General features: G+C 41.7%; 1 protein-coding gene across 1 annotated transcript in view; it reads left to right on the top strand.

Moving 5' to 3' along the window:
• The window catches only part of PTTG1 (PTTG1 regulator of sister chromatid separation, securin), a 241843-nt gene that overhangs the window by 184657 nt on the left and 46551 nt on the right, over nt 1-10635 (top strand). The gene's annotated exons all lie outside the window — the stretch shown is intronic.

Here is a 10635-nt window from a genome sequence, read left to right as displayed (position 1 = left end):
CAGCTCTCATTTCTCTCCTCCCCAGAAGGTGAGGATTCACTGGCCTCACTAGCTCTCTGGCTCAACCTCAAGTCATTGAGAGACTTATGGAGGGTCTCAACTCCCAGGATAGACAAAGCAATCCTGTGTAGGAATCAAGCAGGCACTGGAGGAAAGGAAATCCTCCAAGGCCTGGCTTTCGCTTCTCCCTGTTCTTTCCACTGCTCTCTTCCACTAGCTACCCATATTTCGCTCCACGGCAAGAGCATCTGGTTAACAGCTGGTAACTGACACAAAATTTATAGTCAGAATTTTAATACAGCTATGCATTTGAATTCTAACGTTGGAACCACTGCCTTAATCAAGTCAGATAACCTCATAGATCGTGTTTTATTTTCTAAAAAATTGGGAGAGTATTACCTGCACTGCCTTTACCCCAAAGTTGGGATACTAACTCATAAAGATGTTTGGTAAGCCATTGAACTATGTAGGAAATTATTACTAATACTACATAAACACCATTTGAGAATGAAAGTTTGTAGGTTCCACAAACATTCATTCAACAAATATTTGATAAGCATCCATTATGTGTCAGTCCCCAAGCAAGGTGCTGGGGATATAGAGGGAAACAAATAGGCTTGATACCTACCCTCATGAAACTTAGAGTCCTCCAGTTGGGGATGAAACAAGTGGTTACAAGTGAAATGAGTGTTATAGAAAACAAAAAGTATAAACTGGGCAGTAAGGGGAAGGCCTGGGAAAGTGATGTTTCAGGTGAACCCTGAGAGATCAGTGAGACTTGTCTGAATGTAGGGGAAGTGTGACCTTAGAAAATGAAAGAATGATAACATGTGGAGTGGAGTTTAGGGTGTTGATACACAGATGGCTGGAAAGGAAACTTCCATCCACTGCCCCTTGGGTCAGATGTGTCAGCAATCAGAAAGGTGAGGAAACTGCTTAGAATGCCTGGAGGTCATTCAGAATCTAAAGGGCTCAGGAAAGCCCCTCTCCTAGGGTAGAGTGGTAATATCTGTGTGTTATCCATGTGGCTCCATTATGACAGAGGTTGAAATCACTGGTATGCTCTCATTGGTTAGAAAAAAAAAAAAAAGGTTAATGAAAAGTATAAGAAAGGCAGTGGTGCTATACCTGGCAGTGTGAAACATTTAGTACACACTACTGACTGAATCAATGGGGGCAAATGTTTTCCCAACTTTTGAAGGATACCTGGAACCTAGGTTTCCTAAAGCCTAGCAGAGTTCCTGGGTCCTTATCCTATGGTTCCTTGCAGTGCTGATGGTTTCATGTAGCAGGCAATGCAAAATACTTCTGAAGTGGCAGTTCTACGAGCTGTGGGAACTGTGTCAAGCTAGAATGGGGCTTAGAACTTCCTCTCCCTAGCCTCTGTCTTTACTCTCTGTCTTGAATTCAGTCTACGAACATTTGTGTTTGAGATGGAGTCTCGCTCTGTTGCCTAGGCTGGAGTGCAGTGGTGCAATCTCAGCTACCGCAATCTCCACCTCCCAGGTTCTAAAGATTCTCCTGTCTCAGCCTGCTGAGTAGCTGGGACCACAGGCACGCACCACCACACCCGCCTAATTTTTGTACTTTTAGTAGACATGGGTTTTCACTATGTTGCCCAGGCTGGTCTTGAATTCCTGGCCTCAGGTCGTCTACCTGCCTTGGCCTCCCAAAGTGCTAGGATTAGAGGCGTGAGCCACCGCACCGGCCACAGTCTATAAACATTTATTACCTATTATGAGTATGGGGACAAAGAGATGAACTTCTGAATGAGAACACAAATTACACTAGGAGGCAAAATATAATTAAGTGCCATAGGAAAGGCATTTCACATCTACTCACATCTAGAGAACATGCTAGTATCCATCTAGAGAAGATGAATGATATGACATTGATGGCCACAGAGTGGGGCAGCCATGAGGCAGATGTGGCAGATTGGCTTGTTCCACAATTGTCCAAATTCTTCTTGGTGTGCCCTCCTACACAACAGAGACTAGAAAGCTAAAAATCCATTTCTTAGACTCCTTGCTGTTGGGGCTCCCATTATAATTTAGGTTTAGCTAGTCCTGTGCACCTGGGAAAGACCTGAATTCAAAATTGTGTTAAGAAAAACAAAAAACCAAACACAAAAACAGTTACGTGAAGAGGAGGCAGCAGCCTGGGAGGAATCCACTTTGCTGGTGGTAACCTGGAAGGTGCAGTGTGACTCTGGAGTTCTGCCAGTTCCTGATCCCCAGATTACACCTAAGATGTTGCGCTCCTGTAGTCAGACTGGGCCAGTCGCTGGCCTGCTGACTGTGGCAGAAGTAACTGTTCCCTTGGGGTTGTGGGGTTAGTACGACGGTGGGCTTTGGGTTTTGGGACTCATTCCTGCAAGCCCAAGCCAGAACTTGTTCTGCAATGGTTCTGAGTTTATTTGATTCTTTTTATTAAATTCATGACATGTCATATTGTGAACTATAGGTGCTGTGAAAGTCAGGGAAAGGAGATGAGTGTGGATCAGAACAAGCAGAGAAGAAATCTAGAGGACTGCCTTCTTTCCTCTTTCTATCCACCTCCTATGCTCAACCCCATTTCAATCCTACTATCAACCTTCAGATTAATCAGTTGATTAAATATCAGCAACAATGCACCAGGCACTCTGCTTGATGTTGGGGTCACAGTGATGAACGAATAAGGAAGGTCTCTGCTTCCACAGAGCTTACCAGACAAATGTGAAACCAGCAACCAAATAAACATATAATTCAAAATTGTGGTGCAAATAAGAGGAAAACATGGGAAAGAATAATGGTATGAAGTCTGTGAGATAACCTATTTTGATTGAAAAGTCTAGATGATCTCTTCAGTAGGTGATATTTAAGCTGAGTCCCAAAGGACAAAAAAGGACTAGTCGGCCGGCAGACGCGGTGGCTCACGCCTGTAATCCCAGCACTTTGGGAGGCCGAGGTGGGCGGATCACGAGGTCAGGAGATCGAAACCATCCTGGCCAACATGGTGAAACCCCGTCTCTACTAAAAATACAAAAAAATTAGCCAGGCGTGGTGAGGGGTGCCTGTAGTCCTAGCTACTCGGGAGGCTGAGGCAGGAGAATGGTGTGAACCTGGGAGGCGGAGTTTGCAGTGAGTGGAGATTGTGCCACTGCACTCCAGCCTTGGCAACACAGCAAGACTCCGTCTCCAAAAAAAAAAAGGGCTAGTCATACAAAGGTGGCCAAGGTGAGGAGGGGTGCCAGGCAGAAGAAGCAGAGTATGTACAAGCTACCTTAGTCTTTCTAAACATCTTTCTAATGCTTCCCTGTGTAACAGAGGATAAAGCCTAAACTCACCCTTTTTTTTTTTTTTGTTGAGGGGACTGTCCTATGCATTGTAGGATTATCAGGATCTCTGGCCTCTACCCACTAGATACTACCTGCTAGTAGCAGCCCCCCTCAACCCCAGCTGGCACAACCAAAAATGTCTTCAGACTTTGCCAAATCTTTCCAGAGGGGCAAAATTGCCCTCTATTGCAAAGCACTGTCTTATAGGTAAGCTCTGCTTTGGTCAGGGTGGTTTTCTCACTGACTCCCAAATGCACCATCAATGTTTACATTTCTGCACCTACATATGCCGTTCCCTCTAATTACTATATCTTCTTCTGCCTCTCCACAAAGCCTTACCCATATTTCTACCACAAATCCATGGCTTTTTCCATTGGGGAACTCTGTTTGGATGACTCTCATGTGTTTTGGGTGGTAGGGGAAGAAAGGTCCGTCCTAGTGCTCTATCTGCTCTCTGGCTACAGCAGCAGGGGCATGTGAATTACGTACCCTTTCCTTTTCTGCCCAGTTAGGAGTTGAATTGGTGGGCATGAGATCCAAGTGAGCCAATCAGAGTCTTTCCACGTGATCTCCATAAGAGTGCATTGCTTTTCTTTTGAATTGTTGACTGCAAAGAGGTAGCCCCTGGACTGCCACTAGCCGTGTTTTTCTTGGCACTTGGAGAGAGCCTGCTTATGGCAGGAGACAATGACATCAATACACAAATAGAAGTAGATCCAAGAAGAACTGAAAGGTGGAGCAAGTGCCATGACTACATTATTAAAGCCCTTTTTCCAGATACTTGTGCTAAAACAGTCTCATTCGCGTATTCTTTTTCTCTTTCTTTAAGCTAGTTTGAATTGCTTCTGTCAGTTACCATGGAAAGTCCTAATCAATATCCTTCAATGCCTAGTCCAAATCTTTCCTCTTTTATGAAGTCCTCTCAGCATGAAGAAAATGCCTTCTTTGCATTCTTAACTGGTGGTTTGGTGGATCCCAGCAGCCATGCATCTCTTCCCAACTCTGAGTTTAGTGATGTCATGTTGGTAATGTGAAAGTAATCACACCATGAAATCAACAAATTCTACAAATCAGAGCAGTTCCCTCTACCGGAGCCCCCAGCCTGTTCACCAGCACATCACTGTCTAAATCCCTTCACAATTGTATCACCCATTTGGATAGTAATCATGTAGTGATTTGTGACACTTCTTGCATTTTGAAAATGGTGAGATTGGGAGGACAAGTACCATTTATGCTGCATCTGAATCTTCAGAATCTCAAAGAAGGAAAGGTCCTGAGAAATAATTTGCTCCACAGTCTTCATTTCATACCCAAAGACAAAGAGGTCCAGAGATCTTCAGTGACTTAATGGTTGTGGAGCCAAGAAGAAAGTCTTCTGACTTACACTCATTATTTAAATGTAGGCTTTTTTTTTTTTTTTTTTTTTTTTTTTTTTTTTTTTTTTTTTTGCCATTTTCAGCCTTTTATTTTCTCCAATTTTGGTATAAAATAGTATTTTAAAACTATTGTGGAATCATTCCAAACAGCTGATAGCCAAGATCCAAGTTCTCAGATGCTTACTTTTAATAAGGGTCTGTGAGGTTCTCCAGAATGAGATAATTCCAGATGGTGCTCACCAGTGTGGCAGTACTGGGGAGACAGCTATTCATAGAGAGGACTTGCTGCCATTCCACAGACTTCTAAGCCCTCAAGCCTGGAGAACTGTACTCACTGTTGTAATGCCATATGAGGGAAAAGATCAAAATAGCCCAGGTTTAAAAGACCATGTCGAAGTGAATGTTGGCTGCTCTGTGTATCGTCACTTAGAATGAAACAAGATCAACCCAAATGAAAGCTTGCTGATTTATAAAAAATTAAAAATACACAATTTATTTTTTGATATAGCCATTCTGTTTCCAGGAACTTATTCTGGAAATGTGCATATGGATATTCATTGCAACCTTGTTTAATAAAGGATTGGAAACCATCTAAATGCCCAGTAATAGGGAGCTGATTAAATAAATCACTATACATATCCACAGAGGCAGAATTCTGTATCTTATATGGAATGATCTCTGAGATATACTGTTTAGTGAGAAAAATAAGGAGTAGAACAATGTACATAGTTTGCTACTATATACTCAATAAAAGAAAGGCAAGGAAAACACACATGGGTATAAAAACAATTATTTTTGGAAGGATATACAAGAAATTGTAACCCATGAAGTTGTCTCTGGAGGTGGGAACTGGAAAACAGTTGTCAGAGGGAAGCTTATTCACTGCTTGTCTTTTGGAATGATTTGATTTTTAAAACCATGGGAATATGTTACTTATTCAACATCCCTCCCTACAGGAAAATAAAAAATAAAGTCTATGCTGTGTTGTAGTTTTTGGAAATTCTTCTTTTGCTCTTATGGATGAGCTGGATCTGGGGATGTGCCAGAGTTTGGATAGTTAATAATAGTAATCCCTCTACAATGATATACTTTCTTTTAAAAAATTTTAAAATAGCTTTTTGTTCCATCTTTCAAATTCGGGACAAGTATTTCCCTCATTATACATCTGAAGGAACTGAGTGAGGCACAGAGGCAAGTCATCTTCCCAAGGTTACACATTGAATGAGGGTCGGAGTTGGGATAACCAAAATCTTGTACCCAGCCATAAGTTCTTTCTACTAGACTATATTTAGCTGGGCAGAGGGTATCAACAAGTGAGTAGTTTTCATGGGAAGGAAAAGAAGAACCAGAGAGTTCTCAGAGGCTCTTCTTGCTTTAGGGTTTTGTTTTGTTTTGAGATGGAGTTTTACTCTTGTTGCCCAGGCTGGAGTGCAGTGGCGTGATCTTGGCTCACCGCAACCTCCGCCTCCCAGGTTCAAGCGATTCTCCTGCCTCAGTCTTTTGAGTAGCTGGGATTACAGGCATGTGCCATCATGCCCAGCTAATTTTTGTATTTTTAGTAGAGACAGGGTTTCACCATGTTGGTCAGGCTGGTCTCGAATTTCTGACCTCAGGTGATCCACCCACCTTGGCCTCCCAAAGTGCTGGGATTACAGGTGTGAGCCACCACGCCCGGCCCCGTTTCAGGTTTTAAGAAAGTTAAAGCTCTGACAGGGCGTGGTGGCTCACGCCTGTAATCCCAGCACTTTGGGAGGCCGAGGTGGGTGGATCACCTGAGGTCGGGAGTTCAAGACCAGCCTGGCCAACATGGAGAAACCCTGTCTCTACTAAAAAAGATACAAAAAAATTAGCTGGGTGTGGTAGCGCATGCCTGTAGTTCCAGCTACTCAGGAGACCGATGAAGGAGATTCACTTGAACCCGGGAGGCAGAGGTTGCGGTGAGATTGCACTCCAGTAGCCTAGGTAACAAAAGCGAAATTCCGTTTCAAAAAAAAAAAAAAAAAGTTAAAGCTCTGAGACAGAGTCCTAGTGCAGATGAAATCAGACCAAAATAGGTATCACTTACATTCAACAAGAATTGACCCAGAAAAGCTCCAATCAGTTTCCAGATGTAACTCGAAGGACCTCAGCTGGAAAGACTTCATTTTGGAATCTGATGCAAAAAGCTCTTGATGAGGTTTCTCAACTCAGTGTGTGGATCAGAAATGAACTAATATTTGATTTGAGAAAATGCCCTGCTAAGTTCTAGAGGCTTCTGCTTTGTAGAATCAGGTTCTGAGGAAAGTAGCCTATGAATGAGTCCAGAAACAGACTTTGCCACATTTTGCCAGCATGATTTTAGGAGGGAATATAAGAAATAAAGGATCCATCTTTGCCTTTTGGCTGGGAAGAAAAGTAAGAGTCCCACATTAAGGAAATGAGACATGATTAAACTATATAAATGAGATATTGCTAGCGGCTGAAAAGGGGTATTTTATATGTTAGCTGTTCTGAAGTAGAAGGAGACTAATTTCTCTAAATCTTGTATTTCAAAAGACTTCTACAGATGTCCTTTAAATAACACTCAGAAGACTATGTCTCATCCACTTAATTTACATCCAGTAAATTTATTTTATTGACAGTAAATTAAAAATCTTGAAGTATTCAAGAGTGTCTAGTGTGCTACTACTTGTGAAGCAAAAAAGGTTATACACACACACACACACACAATGTACCCAGGCACCCATGCACATACTTGTTTATTAATAACTATCTCTTTAAAGATCCATAATCTGGTAACAATAGCTGCCTCTGGGGAGATTCCAGGATAGGATGGGAGTCACAGCTTTCACTGTACTGTTGCAATTTACCATATGCATGTATTACATATTAAAAATAAGACACTCTAATAAAAGCTCAAAGGGAAAAACAGAGATTTGGTGGCTACTCTGTAACCAATTAAGTAAATTTAGCACTACCAAGGATGCAACAATTTGGCATTATATACCTACTAACCTGAATCAAATGATACTAACCTGAATTGAATAAAGCCTTTCGACATAACCTCTGATTTGCAGAAAACCTAGAATAATTAGTTAAATGGCATACAAGATAATCAAATCAAGTAAGTGGGATATTCTTCAAAATTTCAATGTCATGAAAAAATAAAAAGGTGGTTCAGAAATATAAGATAATAAAATCAGAAATAAAAGATATTGGGGGACTTTGAATATGGTCTGAGTATTAGGTAATATTAAAGAATTATTAATTTTTCTCAGGTGTGAAGAATGATTTTGTACTTATAAAGGATAATGTCAGCTGGGCGTGGTGGCTTATACCTGTAATCCCAACACTTTGGGAGGCCGAGGTGGGTGGATTGACTGAGGTCAAAAGTTTGAGACCAGCCTGGCCAACATGGTGAAACTCCATCTCTACTAAAAATACAAAAATTAGCTGGGCGTGGTGGTGCATGCCTGTAATCTCAGCTACTCGGGAGGCTGAGGCATGAGAATCACTTGAACCCAGGAGGCAGAGGTTGCGGTGAGCTGAGGTCGTGCCATTGCACTCCAGCCTGAGCAAAATGAGCAAAACACTGTTTCAAAAAGAAAGAAAGAAAAAAAAGGATGTCCTTATTTTTAGGAGATGCATGCTGAAGTATGTAGGGGTAAAGACACATGATGAACTCACTTTAAAATGGTTCAGAAAACACACATGAACACACATGCAAGTGTACACATGCATATACAGACACACACACTATTGGTTATTAAGCTATAGTCTCTCAGTTCCAAACTTAGCTACGTGATGCCAGGGCTGGGACATTGCAAATCACATTTCTTCTTTACCAGCCGGCCTTCTGACAGCCTGCAAACAGGGAATACTAGAAGAAGACTGGAAGTCTAGATGAGTGGCAAGGAACTTGGTCCTTTCTGTTTTGTTCTTGTTACTGTCATTGTCACTAAGCAACAGTTCCTTACCTTGGCAATGACAGTTATTTCCCGTAGGAGCAGCTGGTTCAAGTTTGCATTTTTTTCCACAATCTCAGTCTCATTATGCTTCTTCAGACAGCCGGTATCAGATGGCAGATGCTCTCTCAGTCCCAGCTCTGTGGGGCCCTCCATCAAAGCTTCTGCATTTTAATAATTCCAAATTACTCTCCATGTTCTCCCAGCTGTAGGGCTGGTGGCTGCTCTCTGCATTTACGATAGTATTCCTTTTGCCCCTCCAGTTCTCCAATACCTGGTTAACACTTCTTTATGTTAAACTGTCCCTGTGAAAGTAACTGGTATAGCTTATGTATCCTGACTGAACCCTGATGATTCAGAAATTGGGATCAGGAGTCCCACGAAACAGACTCTCAAAGATGGAATTTTTGAGGTGTTCGGGTTTGTCTTTAAACTTGAACGAAATGTTGAGCTCTTTGTCATGAAATGGGATGCTGGTAATCCATGGGATGGAATGGCACTGATATTCAAATTATTTATTGTAATAAAGAACCCCCTGAAGCAGGTGCCTTGGGGGCCCACGTGGTTGCTTGGAATGAAGATGACTATAAACATTGTGAGGTGGGATGCCTGCTTCTGAGTGCATGGAGTGCTTACAGGAAGAAAATGTCATACTCAGCTCTTTCAAATCTTAGCTCAAGTCTTTGTCAGAGAACTAGAGAGCATCTATGGCAGTCCTAAAAGTATCTAAATGAGATTTAGATACATTTGATAGCCTACATTTCCCAGCGAAAGTTAGAGTGAGAATTTGGAAAGTGTCCCCAATACTTGGAATGAGGACATCTTCATGGACTTGGATGAAGCTGAAAATCTTCCATGTCTGAGATTAGCTATCTTTTGCTTGAAGACCTTGTAATAACCTCACCTGAGGCAAGTGCCTTTCAAGGAGGTGCCTATATTCTCTAAGACATAGCCTAACTACTCCTTGTTGCCACGAGACCATAACTAGGGTCGAACCCAGCATATTCCAATGGAACAAGTACAAAGTCTGATTCTGAAGGAAAGATTTTATAATCCAAAATAACTGCAAGATTTTTCTAATTTCTATAGGCAGAAACCTGGTCAATATATATTGGAATTGGATTCTAAGAGTGTTACACCAAAGAAGGTGGAATATAACAGGCCAAATTTACTGATATGAGAGTACTTATCAGGGATTCTGGGTGTTAGATTATATTAAGAATTTACTTACTTAGATGACAGAAACTTGGACTAAACACTGACCTACATATAATGAGTTTGAGGTCTCGGAACTTTCTGTTATAATGCAGAGAAAAGAATCCAAAGTCTTAAGAAGCTCTTAGTGATACGGCAAATGGTTTTTTCTCTGTACCAATTTGCAATGAACACCAGAAACAGTTTGTCTTTACCTGACAGAGCCAAGAGATCACCTTCATAGACTTGCCTTACGAATATATTAACTTACCTATAATATAGTCTGCACAGATTTTGATCATCTTGACATTCCACAGAGTAACTGATCTGATAAGAAGGTAGTAGCAAGTACTTTAGATGTCTTAGCAAAATGCATGTGGGTCAGAGAATGGGAGACAAACACCATAAAAACAGAGGGACTCATGACCTTAGCAGAGTTTCTGATGTGCTAATAGTCTGGAGTATATTGTAATATCCCCTTCAAGGTGAACAAGAAGTTGCTGTGCCTTGCATGACCTACCACTACAGCAGAGGAACAGTACTTGATGAGCTTTCTTTAAAATCTGGAGGCAACATATACCACATGAGTGATGTTGCTCTGACCCATTTACCAAGTAATCCACAAGACTGCCAGTTTGGAGTGGAGACCAGAGCCCGAAAAGGCTCTGCAGCAAGTCCATGCTGTAGTGCTAGCTACTCTGCCATGTGGAGCTTAACAGCCAGCAGATCCAATGACACTTGAATGTGGCAAGTAGGAATTCTTTATGGAGGCTTTGGCAAATACCAATAGGAGAACTGAAGCATT

This window comes from Macaca thibetana, chromosome 6, assembly GCF_024542745.1.
Source record: "Macaca thibetana thibetana isolate TM-01 chromosome 6, ASM2454274v1, whole genome shotgun sequence".
In the NCBI taxonomy this organism is placed as follows: Eukaryota; Metazoa; Chordata; class Mammalia; order Primates; family Cercopithecidae; genus Macaca; species Macaca thibetana.
The sequence above is the reverse complement of the archived record's forward strand: the minus strand, read 5'-3'. Positions and strand labels throughout refer to the sequence as shown.